The sequence below is a fragment of the Cygnus olor genome, chromosome 1 (assembly GCF_009769625.2).
Source record: "Cygnus olor isolate bCygOlo1 chromosome 1, bCygOlo1.pri.v2, whole genome shotgun sequence".
Taxonomy (NCBI): Eukaryota; Metazoa; Chordata; class Aves; order Anseriformes; family Anatidae; genus Cygnus; species Cygnus olor.
The window spans coordinates 80,194,132-80,209,950 of record NC_049169.1 but is presented as its reverse complement, the minus strand read 5'-3'; the positions used below and the strand labels follow the sequence as shown (position 1 = coordinate 80,209,950).

The window sequence follows — 15,819 nt, the reverse complement described above, 5'->3', positions numbered from 1 at the left end:
CAATATGCCGACCGGACCCAACCCACAGGGAAGTCTGTTGCCTCCCTGGGGCTCGGGTGAGAGACTTCTCTAGGAAAGTCAAGCGCCTGGTACGGCCCACCAACTACTACCCGCTACTGGTCTTTCAGACTGGTAATGACGAGGTAGCAACGAGAAGTCTGAGAGCGATCAAAAGGGACTTTAGGGCGACTACTTAAAGGATCAGGGGCACAGGTTGTGTTTGCCTCTGTCCTTCCAATAAGGGGGATCGATGCTGACAAGCAGACTCATCACATTAACACTTGGCTTCAGGACTGGTGCAACTGCCAGAATTTCGGGTTTTTCGATCACGGGAAGTTCTACGCGACACCGGGCCTGCTGGCACCAGATGGGATGCGCCTCTCTCAGAGAGGGGTGAGGATTTTTGCTCAGGAGTTGGCAGGGCTGATAGATAGGGCTTTAAACTAGAGTCGAAGGGGGGAAGGGGATAAAACCAGGCACGCTGGTGATGAGGATGAGCTAAGGGGTGGTGCGCTAGAATCAGAGGGACTGTGTCCTAGTGAGGTCCTTCGGTCAGCTCCACAAGGTGCTGCGTGTAGGGAGGTGCATTTGAAGTGCTTCTACACAAACGCACGCAGTATGAGAAATAAAACGGGTGAGCTAGAAGTCTTGGCCCAGTCCCGCAGCTACGACGTCATCGGCATAAGCGAAACCTGGTGGGATGAGTCCTGTGGCTGGTGTGTTGCAACAGATGGTTACAGGCTCTTCAGGAGGGACAGGCAGGGTAGGCAAGGTGGCGGGGTGGCAATGTATGTGAAGTATGGGCTGGACTGCGTGGAAATTCAAGTTGGCAATGGCAAAGCTGAGAGCCTCTGGGTAAGGATTAAGGGATGAACAAATAAAGGGGATGTCGTTGTGGGAGTCTATTACAGACCACCTGGCAAGGACGACAATGCCGATGAATTATTCTTTGCAGAACTAAGAGATGCCTCAAGATCAACTCCCTTTGTCCCTATGGGGGATTTCAACTTGCCAGACGTCAACTGGGATCACCACACAGCTGACACGAGCAAGTCCAGGAGGTTCATAAAGCACCTAGATGATAACTTCTTGGTGCAGGTGCTAAGAGAGCCAACTAGGAAAGGTGCCCTCCTAGATCTGTTGCTGGAGAACAGAGAGGGTCTTGTGGGGAACGTGGCAATTGGCGGCCATCTCGGTCATGGTGACCATGAAGTGGTTGAGTTTAGAATTTATGGTGACAGAACGAAAACTGCCACCAAAACTTCAGCCCCGGATATGGGGAAAGCAGACTTCAGGCTGCTCAGGGAACGAGTCAGCAAGGTCCCCTGGGAAACTGCTTTTGAAGGCATTGGCGTCCACCAGTGCTGGTCAATCTACAAGCACTGCCTCCTAAAAGCACAAGATCAGGCGATTCCAAAATATCGGAAGTCAGGCAGGCGGGGCAGAAGGCCGGCCTGGCTGACCAGGGATCTTCTACTGGAGCTTAGGCGAAAAAAGAAAGTGTACGGCTGCTGGAAGGAGGGTCAGGCAACGAGGAAGGAATACAGGGATGCTGTTCGTGTTTGTCGGGAGAAAATTCATGTGGCCAAAGCCCAACTAGAGTTGAGGCTGGCCATGTCTGTGGGAGACAATAAAAAAGTTCTTTTTAGATATGTGAACAGAAAAAGGAAACCCAAAGAAAACATAGGTCCGCTACTAGATGGGGAAGGTCTCCTCACAGATAATGACACAGGCAAAGCAGAGACGTTTAACGACTTCTTTGCCTCTGTCTTCAACACTGGTGATGGGCTTCGGGACCCAGGGAGCCCTGAGCTGGAGGACCATGACAGTGGGAATGACAAACTCCCAACCGACCCTGAACGTGTGCGGGATTTGCTGCTCCACCTGGATCCATACAAGTCCATGGGTCCGGATGGGATTCATCCCAGGGTGCTTAAAGAGCTGGCTGACGTCATCGCGGGACCTCTCTCAATTAGTCTTCAATGATCTTGGGAATCTGGAGAGGTCCCAGTAAACTGGAAGGTAGCAAATATTGTGCCAATTTTCAAGAAGGGTAAGGAAGAAGACCCTAGCAATTACAGGCCTGTCAGTCTCATGTCAGTGCCTGGTAAAATTATGGAGAGGACGAACCTTGAAGTTATTGAAGCGCACCTGGGGGACAATGCAGTCATTGGTCCCAGCCAACATGGGTTCATGAGGGGTAGGTCCTGCCGAACAAATTTGATTTCTTTTTATGATAAGATCACCCATCTAGTCGATCAAGGGAAACCAGCTGATGTGATCTTTTTGGACTTCAGCAAAGCTTTTGACGCGGTTTCCCATAGGATCCTACTGGACAAAATGTCCAGCATACAGCTAAACAAAAACATCATACGATGGGTGAGCAATTGGCTGATGGGCAGGGCTCAAAGGGTTGTGGTAAATGGGGCCACATCTGGCTGGCGGGTGGTCACTAGTGGGGCCCCTCAAGGCTCCATTTTAGGGCCAGTCCTCTTCAATATCTTTTTATAAATGATTTGGATGTAGGACTAGAAGGTGTTTTGAGCAAATTTGCCGACGACACCAAACTTGGAGGAGTTGTGGACTCGGATGAGGGTGGAAAGGCCTTGCAGAGAGATCTGGACAGATTGGAGAGCTGGGCAATCACCAACCACATGAAGTTTAACAAAAGCAAGTGCCGGGTCCTGCACCTGGGACAGGGCAACCCTGGCTATACGTACAGACTGGGCGATGAGACGCTGGAGAGCAGCCCCGCAGAGAAGGATCTGGGGGTTGTGGCTGACAGCAAGCTGAATACGAGCCAGCAGCGTGCCCTGGCAGCCAGGAGGGCCAACCGTATCCTGGGGTGCATCAAGCACGGCATTGCTAGTCGGTCGAGGGAAGTGATTGTCCCGCTCTACTCTGCGCTGGTGCGGCCTCACCTCGAGTACTGTGTGCAGTTCTGGGCACCACAGTACAAAAAGGACGTGGAACTGTTGGAGAGTGTCCAGAGGAGGGCAACGAAGATGGTGAAGGGCCTAGAGTGGAGGAGCGGCTGGGGTCACTTGGCCTGTTCAGCCTGGAGAAGAGGAGGCTGAGGGGAGACCTCATCGCAGTCTACAACTTCCTCACGAGGGGGAGTGGAGAGGCAGGTGACCTATTCTCCGTTATCACCAGTGACAGGACCCGCGGGAACGGTGTTAGGCTGAGGCAGGGGAGGTTTAGGCTGAACATCAGGAAGAGGTTCTTCACCAAGAGGGTGGTCACCCACTGGAACAGGCTCCCCAGTGAAGTAGTCACTGCACCAAGCCTGTCTGAATTTAAGAAGCGATTGGACTGTGCACTTAGTCACATGGTCTAAACTTTTGGGCAGACCTGTGCAGTGCCAGGAGTTGGACTTGATGATCCTTATGGGTCCCTTCCAACTCGGGATATTCTATGATTCTATGAATTTGTTTTGCTTTAGGTACTAGTTACCTGTAACCACACTACACAGACAGTACAAAAAATATTTTCTTCTGCTGTTCAGTGAAATGTATAATTGCCTATATGCAAGGTGTCTAAGTACAGGACTACCTTTTTCATTTATCTAACTGTTCTTGTTTGTGCTCTTTACTCATTGCCATTTTGGTGGTAGAGGGTGGCAGCTGAGCTGCCCTTGAAACAGGAGGATGTTTCTTGTAAATTCATCCAAGAGGCAAAGTTTTAATAGATTAATTAAACTTGTCAAACTCTTTAAAAGCATTTTTCCCCAAAGTAATTTATCACTTATGAAGTAATGAACTAAAGTGCCGTAGCTAATTACCTGCAGAACATGAGAAGTACGGAGCATTCCACTGTACGGTTACCCTGTTGCATTAGCCTGTGAATCTGAAAAATAACCTATCATAATGTAAGAGATGCATTAAGGAGAGATCTTTAACTAAGGCAAGCTCCTCCGAAAATAATCATAGTAGAAGGTTTTTTTAGTAGACACCCAAATATTTTCTAACACTATACCATTTATAATTTAATCTAAACGTTATTGCTTGTGAGAAGCACTCTGATAGCTTTGTAATTTCATCTACAGTAGATATATAGAATGTCAGGTTATATACCTGTGTCTCTTGCACCTCGGTTCTAGCCCTAACACCTTTTGAGGAACCATAACCCATTTTGTTTCTGAATGCATTCATTGTTACCTTTTTATTCAGCCTATTCCTGGAAAGAAAACTTGACCATAGAAAATCAAAACATAGCCAGAGTACCTGTGCTATTTGAGAGTGGCGTATTTGAGCTATAAAACCTTGCCCCACAGAAAACAGAAAATCAACCAAACTGAAAAATTGCCACCAAAAAAAGCAGAATAGAGTCTTCTTACCAATCCTCTCACCAACTGAAGTCATTTAAGCCAGCCATACTGTTCAGCAACCAGTATAGTTGACAGCATTAAGATGTCAGCATGGAGCACACAGCTAAGTTCTGCTACCACATGAATATTTAGGATTTGCAAGTGGTTCAAGGTATCAAAGAGGCTTAAAGCTAAAAAGACAAGTGTGACTCAATAAGGATTTGGTTAAAGAGTAAAATCAAGACTCATCTGTCTATCACTTGCTTCTCATTAAGTATAATGTTAAAAGATGTGTGTGTAACATAGGGCTGGCACTATGAAATAACATCCGTCACTTTACGTATTTTTGCTGTGATGTGAATTAGCAATCAAATGAAAATTAAATCTATTAGAGATTTTACTTTTTAGCTTAATTTTCAGTAATTATGTCAAAGGCGCTGTGCTTTTTTTTTCCTAAAAGAATTTTTTTAGTGATGCTCAACCTGCTCATGTAACTGACACATGTTTTACCTGGGCCAATAAAAAAGGTTGCTCCTAAAGACGGTGCTTCATTTTTCATGTTTTTCTACATGCCTAATTTCATTATTAACAAATTAGACAACAAGACAAACTTTAAAATTTGATATAAGCTTCTGCTCTACATTACAGAATGTACTTGTGGAAGCTTTTTATTTAAATGTGTATTTTACCCAGTATCCAGTACAGAATAGTAATGCTCAAATGATACATATATATATATATATTTTTTTTCACTATGTTCCATCTCATGCCTACTCAAACTGGTATTTCCTCGCATTTCCAACTAGCGTATGTTGCATTTTTTTCATTCTATATGTTTACTCATGCTTTGCTGTGTGATGGCAAATTTCCCATATTGCTTAAGCCCCAAACCATCGTGGGAGAAAAAAAAAAATCAGCTTGAAAATTGCTTCTTAATGAGGATTGGTTATGACTGCTGTCAATGCCAGAAACAAAAACAGCACAATAAAGGGCCATTCTGCTAGGTCATCCCTGGGAAAGTTCAAGGCCAGGTTGGATGGAGCTTTGAGCAACGTGGTCTAGTGGGAGGTATGCCTACCTTCTGATTGTGAGTTTAGAGATTTTAAGTTTAAACGTTTATCCACCAAGCCAGGTGTATCTATCCCTAAAATAATCTGGAATTGTAGGTGCCTAGGACAGACAAGGAAGATAAAGGAGGAGGGGAACAGAAAGGACAGCAAACCATCCATTAATCAGCTTGCTATACACTTGCCTTATAACTGAAATCAGGCAATAAACCCTAGAAAAATTTAAAATAGACTGAAATGGTAGTGTATTTGTAAGGTGCTTCCACAAAGAAAGAAAGACAGGTCCAATGCACTGTAGTTGTATAGAAGATCTGTTTATATTGGAAGATCTTAAAGTGATTGTTTTTTATACAACTTAAGGTTGTTGCTGAAATATCAGAAAAGGTTACTGTAGATTAAAAAAAAGTTGGAAGGGTGTCTTTACAAGGCACAGATTTTAGCACAAAATGCTCTTCCAGACAAAATGTAGTAAGTAGAAATGTACATTAAGAAATAAGATCAGAGTTTACAGCTTCTTTTGGACTGCCTAGGAAATTAAGGAAAATCTTTTTGCAGACAATTTACTCTCTTGCTTTTGAAGATTTTTCTTCCTTCTGTTATTCAAGTAAAACAGGATCTTGGCATGTTGTTTATCTAAGAAAAATGTATTTACATCACTGTACTTGCTTTCATTAAATGGATTCCCTGTTTTTTAAATCTCTTCTCACAAAGAATGAGTAAAAGTAAATTAACCTTTTTCAGCTATACCTGAAAGCATTTGGTCATTCTTGCATTTAGAAAATACAGACCAAAATCTGTCCTGCTTTTACAAGGCTTGAGCCTAATGGGAGAGAGAAGGAGGTCACGAAATAGCTGTTCTTTTTCATGCAAGCCTGCAGAGACTTGATCTGTCCTCAGCATTCAGATCTCCAAGTGCACAGAGATTTACCCTTATCAGCATTCCTCACAGATAATCAAATTCAAATCACCTTTTGTAATTACATTATTAAACAGTGTAACCTATTTTCTTTCTCCTCTCCCATCACCACACCGACTGGGTTGCCAATGTGAGCACCTCCTTAATGGGGACTTTTCCCTATTCATAGCTATCATATTCTCAACAGTTATTCTTATAGACAAACTAAGTAGTTTCATTCAGAGTTGTGTTAGGAAGAAGTTCGCAGGACTAGATGATGTGGAAGCATGCAAAACATTGCACGCCACTATCCCTCAATGGAGATACAGATACTTAAATCTTTTGCAAGACAATCCGTTTTTTCAAATTGGGAAAGATAAATGCATACCCAGCTGTGGCAGTTCTGCTGTTAGTCACCATGACTTGTACTTAGTGTACACACCAGCTGTACCTTCACATACAGCTTCCAGAACACTAATTCTCCTTTTTAGATAAAGCCTCAAAGTTGAGCGATTTCTATTCTGTAGCATCTGACATGTGTCTTCTTCCTAAACAGCTAATGAATCACATTAATGTGATGAAAATTACAGGGATGATGTGTGCACACGGAGCTACTTGTGAACAAGGACAACTGATAGTATTCAGTATGCAGCAGCTCAAATGTGCATAGTTTTTATAATTCTGCATTTCATGAACCTTCACCAAAAGAATTTACAGACACATGCACTAATATAAATATGTATATTTTGTAGTTACAGCTAAACATTGAGTAAACACACAAAGCCAATGTGTGAAACATTTAAACAAAATACACAAAATGTGAGTACAAAAACAAATTTCCATGTTAGTATTTTAGGATCAAATTTTGATGCGTCTGATACTCAGAATTTTATAAGGTTAATTTTACTCCCTTACGCCTGCATTGAATTCTAGAAATTCATTTTACAATATATCAGCTTAAATTCACACCTCAGTGAAGGTACTAACTGTTCTATCAAAACAAAGTAATTTTTAAGCAGCTGGTAGAAGTTACAAGCCATCTACTGCAACCATGACAAAAAGATTCAGGACATAAACATTCTCTCTGTCACTCTCTACTCTCTGTCAAGGAAAGCATTTTATGCTTGCTGCATTCCCACAACAAAATACTGGAAAATGCTGTAAACGTGCAATAACAGAAAAATGCCTTGGTACTAACGCATGGAAAGCTATTGGCAGTACAGAGCTTGGGTTCAGACCCTGCCCAACCAAGACTTTCTTTGCACCAATAACCAGAGCATGACAGCACGTACAACTAAGCACATCTTCAGGCACGGACAACCTTCAATAGTTCTGCTCTGGCACCTCACACAGAGCTCCAGCTTCTGTAACAGAGGCCAGCCTGGGGGAATAATGTGTGCCAGCTGTGGGGCTGGAGTATGTATAATGCAGTTACCCTTCGTGCTACGTAAGAAATGGTGAAAAATCTGCCATTAGACAACAGCTGTTACATTGGTCCTGCAGGAAGTGTTTGCAGAGTTCATTATGTCAGTCTGGAGCTATTGCAATTTATTTTATACAGAGCTCCTGAAAAGTAAACTGCTTTTTAAACAACTTAATACCTATTTAAAGGAGCTAGCTATCATTCTTGAGTAATTGCAGAGGTGTTTTTTTTAGGCTTGTCCATCACCCCTTTTCATTGAAGTTGGACTATGTAAATTTTACTTCGTAAAACACTTACAAAAATAAAAAGTCCCTGGAAAAAAACAGAAGGGATGCAGACTCTTCTTATAATGGAAACGGCTATTTTAAATTTCATTTGCGATGTTATCTCTGAACTGTATTTATATGTTATAATTGTTATCATTATTCTATATAACTAAGTATATTTTTTAGTTTATATTACATGCATTTTACATAACTATATTTTATATACTGTACAACATGTTATATAATATTTATATTATATTCATACTTCATAACAATTTATATATTTTTAAAAGTCATGTTAATAAATAAATGCAAACATCTAAATCCAAACAACTAAAGATATGTATCAACATACACCATGGCCAACAACAAAGGCAGAATAAATAGCTCCGAAGCAGGAAGGAATTCCTTCTAAGAGTTGTGCTGGGTGGGGAAAGGACTGTTTTCTATTAGGTCTAACAGCAGGATTTGTTATCATCTAAATACACGCTCTAATACACTTAGTGTTTTGTGCTACGTTTAACAAGATTAAGTGATCATACAATGTTTCACCTCAAATCTTTATTGGAAATCAGATGACAAGCCTCATTTCTTGCCAAAACATTGTCCCATAGTTCATGCGTGATGTTAGTTCCATCTGAATGAGTAAACCTGTTTACCCAGGCATAATAAGAAAAGTGCTATTTATCAATTAACGGATTCGCTTAGGAACACCTTTTTTTTTTTTTTTTTTTTTCTGGGCTTCTATCATTTTCCTAAACAGGTGCCACTTTTAGCAAAAACCTAGATTATGAAGTTCTAAGGCACTATTGAGAGCTTTGATGTGGACAAAACTGGAAACATTGATATCTACACAGTCCAGGATTTAAAAATCAAAATATTTCATAGAAAGAACCACGTTTTGTAAGTATTAATTACAAAGGATCTTTTGTTTCTTAAATTTCTAAATGGAGGCTAGCAGGTAGAAAGACTAGCAACATAAAAGGACTGAAAACAGAGAGCTTCAGAGTACAACTGGATGATGTATGTACTAAACCAGAAAATAATACAAGCCTCCCAATATGTGGATACATGCCAGCTCCTAAATTATATCAAGAGACATCGTAGGTGGCAATAGGACTCTATTTTTCAGATCATGCCTGTTGAAAAGAAATTCTACAACTATGACACCAGGAAGCGTTTCATTACTTTTAGTGTCTCTTTAGGTAATGCATCTTGGGAACGAGTTTCTACCCAACAGACGAAATGCTACAGAACTGCCTTGGCTGTAACCATACTTGTAATGGTAAAGGAGGATCTTCAGATTCTAGCCTGGATATAAGATTTTTTTCCAGACTATTATCCTGCTGTATATTATGATCTGTTTGCTTACTGATTTTTATGCTGATATATTGAAAGATTTACTCACACCATTAAGTTACACAAACACATATGGGAGCCAGCAACTTTGGGGTTTTTGGAAAAAAAGAGCATCCAAAACCAACATTAGCTAGGGTATTTTTGTCACCATTTTAATGAGGACATTAGCTGCAGATAAGCATTATTTAGATGTCTTTCATACAAGTGATATTAGATGAGCTAAGTAATTTCATTCTGTGTAGAGAAGAGCAGGGCAAAAAAAAAAATACGCTATGCTCACTTAAAATATAATTCAGGTTAGTGTAATTCAACTTCAGGTGATGTCATTATGGGCTTAGACTCTGTCTACCACTTAGCAGATCTAAATACAAACCTCCCTTTTTCCCAAGGACAAGCCTAAGCCAACATGTTGGGTGCTGATATCCATGCCAGGGTGCTGTTATCAGTGCTTTAAACTTGGTTCACATTCCTGCTTTTAATGAAGGTAAAGTGCATTTAAATTTGGATATCAAATATTTGAGAAGGATTTCCTAATCCCTAGTACTTAGTTTATTCAGAGTGCATTTTCAGGATAGTCATCTGAAAAACAGATTTCAGCTACCACTGTAATATTCACTTACTATGCAAAGGGAAATGACAAGCGTTCAGAAAAAACAAACAGCCTGATGATTCTAGTATCCTCTTTGGGAGAAAGAGGGATGCAGTATCAAATTCCCAGCAGCAGAGAGGTAATGCAATTTGGTTTCTCACACTCTTGGTGAGCATGCTAATTTCCAGACTACTGCATAAAAGGGAAATGACACAGCATGCTTGTGAACTTAGCCCACTCTTGTTGTGCACCAGATGAAACACGCAATGTGTCAGGTAGAATTCTGCTTGTAATGAAGAAACATTTTTCTCATTTAATCAAAACCCCAAACATTATTTACTACAGTTCAGACCACACTTTTCCCTATTCAATGTTGTTTACCTAAAAATATAAATTATTCAGGTTTTGTTTTTACACCACATGAATTGGATGCTTGATCTCTGAGTCTGGCCTCAAACACCAAACAAGACAGAACAAAACAAAGCTCCAAGAGATGACAAAGGAACCCTTTAAAAGTAGCTACCTCAGAAACAGCTGGTATTCTGGCCTCACCTTGGCTGAGTTTCTCTCTGAAAAGCAGACACAGCACTAGGAGACATCGTGTTATTTTCAGCCTTTCCTGCAGACTGAACAGACCTCCTGGTAACACTCATTTACCAGTCTATAAACCTCTGGGTCCTTTAACAGGTTTCCTGCTAACAGCTTGGAGAACTCTTCAGAGATGGCTTATTTTCCAAGGTATTTTCCCGTAGCCTTTTCTATTATATTTTTTTAATTAAATAAATTATATTAATCAGAGCTATAAAGTGTTCTTTGAGGAGTTTTATGACCACTTCAATCATGAAATTATGTTCTTCATTTAACAGCAAGATTTCTCCCAATAGTCTTACATTTTCAGTATTATTCTTACTGTTACGTTATTTGTTAAACAATATTTTCAGCTTGTCCATAAAATTTCTCTCAATAAACTAGTGTCTAGTTTGAATAAATTGTGCTGTGCTTTTCTGGAAAAAGCTTCTTTTCTTGCGGACCTAAGATGGAGAAGTGCTTGGGTTAAACGTATAACTTTCCCTACTTCAAACCATTTGTAACCCCAATCCATAGCCTGCAGAAGAACATGATGAAAAACTCATCTCTCGTACAAGAAGCAGTTCCTCTGGAACACTTTCCAACAGACAATTTCCCCTATGGTCTGTTTCAGAAGGTAAATCAAAATTGTTCTCTGTGTCCCTAAAAGTCACCTTGGGCAGACCTCAAGCTAAATATTATCATTCCCCTCTTTATAACCTGCTGCTCTCCTCCCCCCATGGGTCTTCTCCTCTTCTGCCTGTGCAGCAACCTAGTGCGTTTTTGTCCTATGCATTTACCTGGCTGTGCCAGTACTCTGCTGAGATGTCTAGAGCGTTCCCTTTGCCTATGCCTGCACCTTGATTTTTTCCTCATTTTAAGTCTGTGACAGTCACTTATTTTGTAAGTCACATACATTTGTTATGGAAAACAACAGTACTAAGTAATTTGCTTTTTTAAAACCTGAGTAGAAAGCCCAATGGGTCTCTCAAGGAAAAGGAAAGTTATAGCAAGTTATTTTTATTACAATTCTGTTTATTTGCAAAGAATTTTAGTTCCTAATCTCTGGTGAATTTAAATAAGAGCAGCTAGCCCTTTCTTCAAAATCACTTATTCACTGACTCTGCTTCACACTTTTACCAGACCATGTTACAAAATAAAACATATTTCATACGAGGCTTCACCAAGTCCAGAAGATCAAGAGAGTTGCCTGATATAAATGCAATTTATCTGCCTAAAAAATGAAAGGATGGCATTTCCCTTTTTAAATGATGTTTAGTTTGTGGAACCTTAACAATCCAAGACCCATTCCTGCAGCACAATTGCCTAAAGAGTTATTTCACATTAGATTTGCACATAAACATGTTAAGTAGCAGACATGAAAACAGAATATATTACCTTCAGCTGATTCCATTTTAAATTTTGAATCTACACAGAATTAAGAATTAATTTAGAAGTCAAAATATCTATCCCAGAAAACAAAATAGTTTGAGTTCCTGAAGATAAAGCAACCACCAACTGTATGTTTTTTAAAAGAATTCTTTATTTTGTAAGACTTCTTTTGAAAGCACAATTTAATATGCAGAGAAAGCACAAAATAGAAAGGTTAAAATCAAGCTAAAGTATTTAGAAACATCAGGAATAATATTTTTATTTACTTAGATAATTTCTAAAGTCTAAATTGGTATCAAACTTGCAATTTTAATTTCTCTAAATTTGCAACTGAATTTGCTTTCTCCCTAACCAAATCCTTACAATTCCTCAAATTTAAAAATAAATTTTTTCATTACTGGCTTTTTAACAGGAAGGTATCTTGCACAAAGCTGCCCAAGGGATGAGTCAGCAGAGTTACCTTATGTGTAACAGATAACTGATTTTTCTTTCACTGAGACTGGAACAACACTCCAGTGGAGAAGCAAACATGCTCCTGCATGCTTCTTGAAGCTTTCTGCCTCAGTCTGTCAAGTCTCAAGTGACTACCTGATGAACCATTATACACAGGAAGACTGAAATGCAACAACCCTTTCAACCAACAAAAAGATCTCAATTTAGTTAACTTCAATTTATGTTTAAGTAGGGCCCATAATATAATCTCAGACTGCATAGATTCTGATGCATTTTTCTAAGGGCCCTTATAAATATTGATTTTCCAATTTAAAACTTCATTTTAGAATTTCCCTAGAATACCATCTTCTAAGATATTTGTCTCCCAGTTCCCTCAGCCATCAAGCATTTAAATGAGAAGCGATTGTTCTTCCTGAAACAAGACAATGCAAAAGCCATCAAAATCAGTTTTCATCTTCTGCACAATTTACTTTTTTCCCCTCTTGTAATGTGCAAACTATAGAAAAATAAACAAAGTACTCTTCAAGTTAGAATTGATTTCTTAAAACCAAGAAGTACATTGTAGATAACATTTCACCAGGCAGCAACAAGGCTATTCCTTTCTATTAGAAGTACAAAATTATGAGTATAAATATCCCTCCTAAGACCACATTTGCTGTTTGACTGCATCTGCAGAGCCTGTTGTTTGTACAAAGAAATCTGCTACGTCGCAGCAGAGTGATGAAAAGCATGGTGTATTTGGCAATGAGGGTGCTGAACAACGACACCTTGCAAATTTAGCTGTGCTAACGAAAGACATTATCACCATCAGATGTCTTCTCCCCCCTCCCCTTTCTTTCTCTCCTCCCACCCTTCTGCAAGATGTTGAAGTCCCCAAAGAGTAACTCAGTGGCAGTGAGCACATTGCACACCTTGCCTACGCTGGTACAAAACCTTGAGTCATGTCCAACTCCCTTCCACAAACAACTTCAAAGACAGTAATTTGCCCTGCAGCAGGAGAGGTGCAGGGCGCACGGCCTGTTCCACTGGCAGGGTTGGGACACTGAGCCATACCTCTCAGGGTATCTGGTGCAGCTGTCCCCAGGCCTTCATCCCATAGACCAGCTTTCCACTGAAAATTTGCAAGGACAAAGGAAGATCAGCTTTAAGATGTCTTCTACATGCAGTCCTTTTTCATGAAACAGAATGAATATTATTTTCTTTCCCCCATGAACATTCCTCAAATAAATATTTGGTTTTGTAACAGGCCATACTGACAAGAACACAGGATACAGGAATTTTAATACTAACGACTTCCTGGTATACATTAACACATACCAGAGTATTTCCTTACTCATAACCCTGATGAAATCAAAGCTAATCACATCTGAGTGTCATTTCTGTTATCAGCAAAAATGTTTCTTCTGTTATACTCTACTAGACTATATCATGACTTTTTGCACTTTATAAAAAGAAACATCTCTATAAATAGAATTAAAATGTCCTTGTAAGGTTTTAATGCAAACAGTACCAATGGTGAAAATTGGGTACTACCTAAATTACAGAGCTGTCACTTTTGCTACGCAGATTTTGCAAAATCTCAAGCAAGGTAAACTTCTACATGAAACACAGAGTTTATTTTCTTCCAAAAATAAACTTCCATGAACACTTGCTTACCAAATATCTTGTCAGATTTATATGTAATATTAAAGAAACACTGTAGTATACGCTTGATCAAAGACTGTTAATCAACAAATGTATTAAAAAACATCAGAAGCGTGTTTTTCAATAACTCACCTAGAGGGACTGTTGTACCCCTAAAACGGTATCAACAGAAGAGCAACAGCCAAGCCACTGAACTAGATGGCCCCTTAACAATTCACAAATGTAATGATGACAAGGACTAACCGAAAGGGAATAAAATAAGCTTTTCATACATATTTGTTTTTCGTATCTTAACAAATGTTCTCCCTCTCTTCTGGGAAGAACCAGTTTTGTAAAACAGCTTTTCATAAGGCTTTGTATTAGTTGTTTGGATCCCTCAAGTAGCTAAGAGACTGCATCTGCTAGAGATTCCCCTGAAGTTCATTTTAAAATTGAAAATATGTTTACTGTTGAATTGAAATAATGTCATGGGGCTTAGAGCAAAGATTTATCTATTATCTCCAATGGATGCAATCCTAAGTAGCACTTTATTTGTTTCACATCATTCACGTACCTTATGTCACGTACTGCCTGAGAGAGAAGCAGAACCTTATTTAAAATATCTCAGTCTCATCCACAAACCATGCTTTCAAGAAAGCACAGCCTAATAAGTACATATATACCTATATATCACCTAAATATGCATTGTTCTTACCTAGCGAGTTTGAAATATTGCCAAATACTCTGCAAGATCAGGAACCAGGTCACTGAAATTCTCGTTTTTATGCCTTTTTTTTTTTCAGGGGGAGATTTTTCCAGTCTTTGTACATCAGAGATGGGACTGAAAAATGTGTCAACTAACTAAAAAAAAAATCTATAACACAGCGAGAAGACCCTGATTTGCTAATAGACAGGGAGAGGAACACATTACTGTCTCTTTCCAGGCTTTGCTTCCTTGGCAGCTGAAGGCAGGCTAACAGCCGCTGCTGCAGTCCTGCCTTTCTATCACTTCCTGGCACTTGTCAGCTTCTGTGATGAGCTCTTTCAATTTGCTAAGCCAAACAGCTAACAAAAACATTAGCTGAGGTTAGATTTCTGCCGGTTTGGTGAACTGAAATGGTTTACTCTAGGTCAGAATATAGGACAGAGTGAAAGGAGCACAGGTTGCATTAAAAGTCAGCATTTATTTTTGCTTCTGCCATTTGTGGGGTGATGGGTCAAGGTGTGAATTAGCACAGAGAGTTTGCAGGTGAAATGGGATGGGAGGAACCCATAGCACAGACAACATGACATAATGACAAGAATTGCTGTTCCTCAGCTATGCTTTTGGTTTTGCTTTTTTGTTTGGTTGTAGGGTTTTCTTTTTTTTTTTCTTAAATTAAAAAAAAAGTGGGGGGGGGGGGAAGAATGTTCAGGTGCAAAAACTTCAGCTGCTTTGACAATTCTAGATTTAACAAATTTAGCCTGACTAATTTCAGGCAGCACTTTAGGGTTATTTGACTTGGAGTTTAACAACCTGTTGGAACTGGGGTATTGCAAACACCTGTTGTGAGGGGCTGTACAAGAGCAGTTAATCTTACAGGAGGGCATGACTTCCTAATCTGATGCTCATGACACAGCTCAAGAGATATTCAGATATTGTGTAGGTAAGTGCAAGTAGTTGGTTAAAGAGGTTTTTGGTTGCTTAGTGCATCTTCTCCCCCCTCCACCAAGTTCCTTTTACTGTAAATGCCCCTCGCTTTCAGTACTAGTTGAAATTTTGTTAGGTGTGGAGAAAAAACAGATACAAAAAAATAAGATCAAGATCATCTCCCCACAGACGTTTGGGGACATTGCCCTCAATACAAGTCTCCCTATAGAGAGATGTTACAAATGA

At 39.9% G+C, this 15,819-nt stretch overlaps 1 protein-coding gene and 1 long non-coding RNA gene across 2 annotated transcripts in view; both read right to left on the bottom strand.

The window, feature by feature from the left end:
- ROBO2 (roundabout guidance receptor 2) overlaps positions 1 to 15,819 on the bottom strand; it is a 1,087,423-nt gene that overhangs the window by 979,597 nt on the left and 92,007 nt on the right.
- Positions 12,170 to 15,058, bottom strand: LOC121074378. The gene is made up of 4 exons (XR_005822297.1): positions 14,875 to 15,058; positions 14,659 to 14,784; positions 13,374 to 13,431; positions 12,170 to 12,732 (listed from the first exon to the last, which is right to left on the bottom strand). It is a non-coding gene; the product is annotated as an uncharacterized LOC121074378 (long non-coding RNA).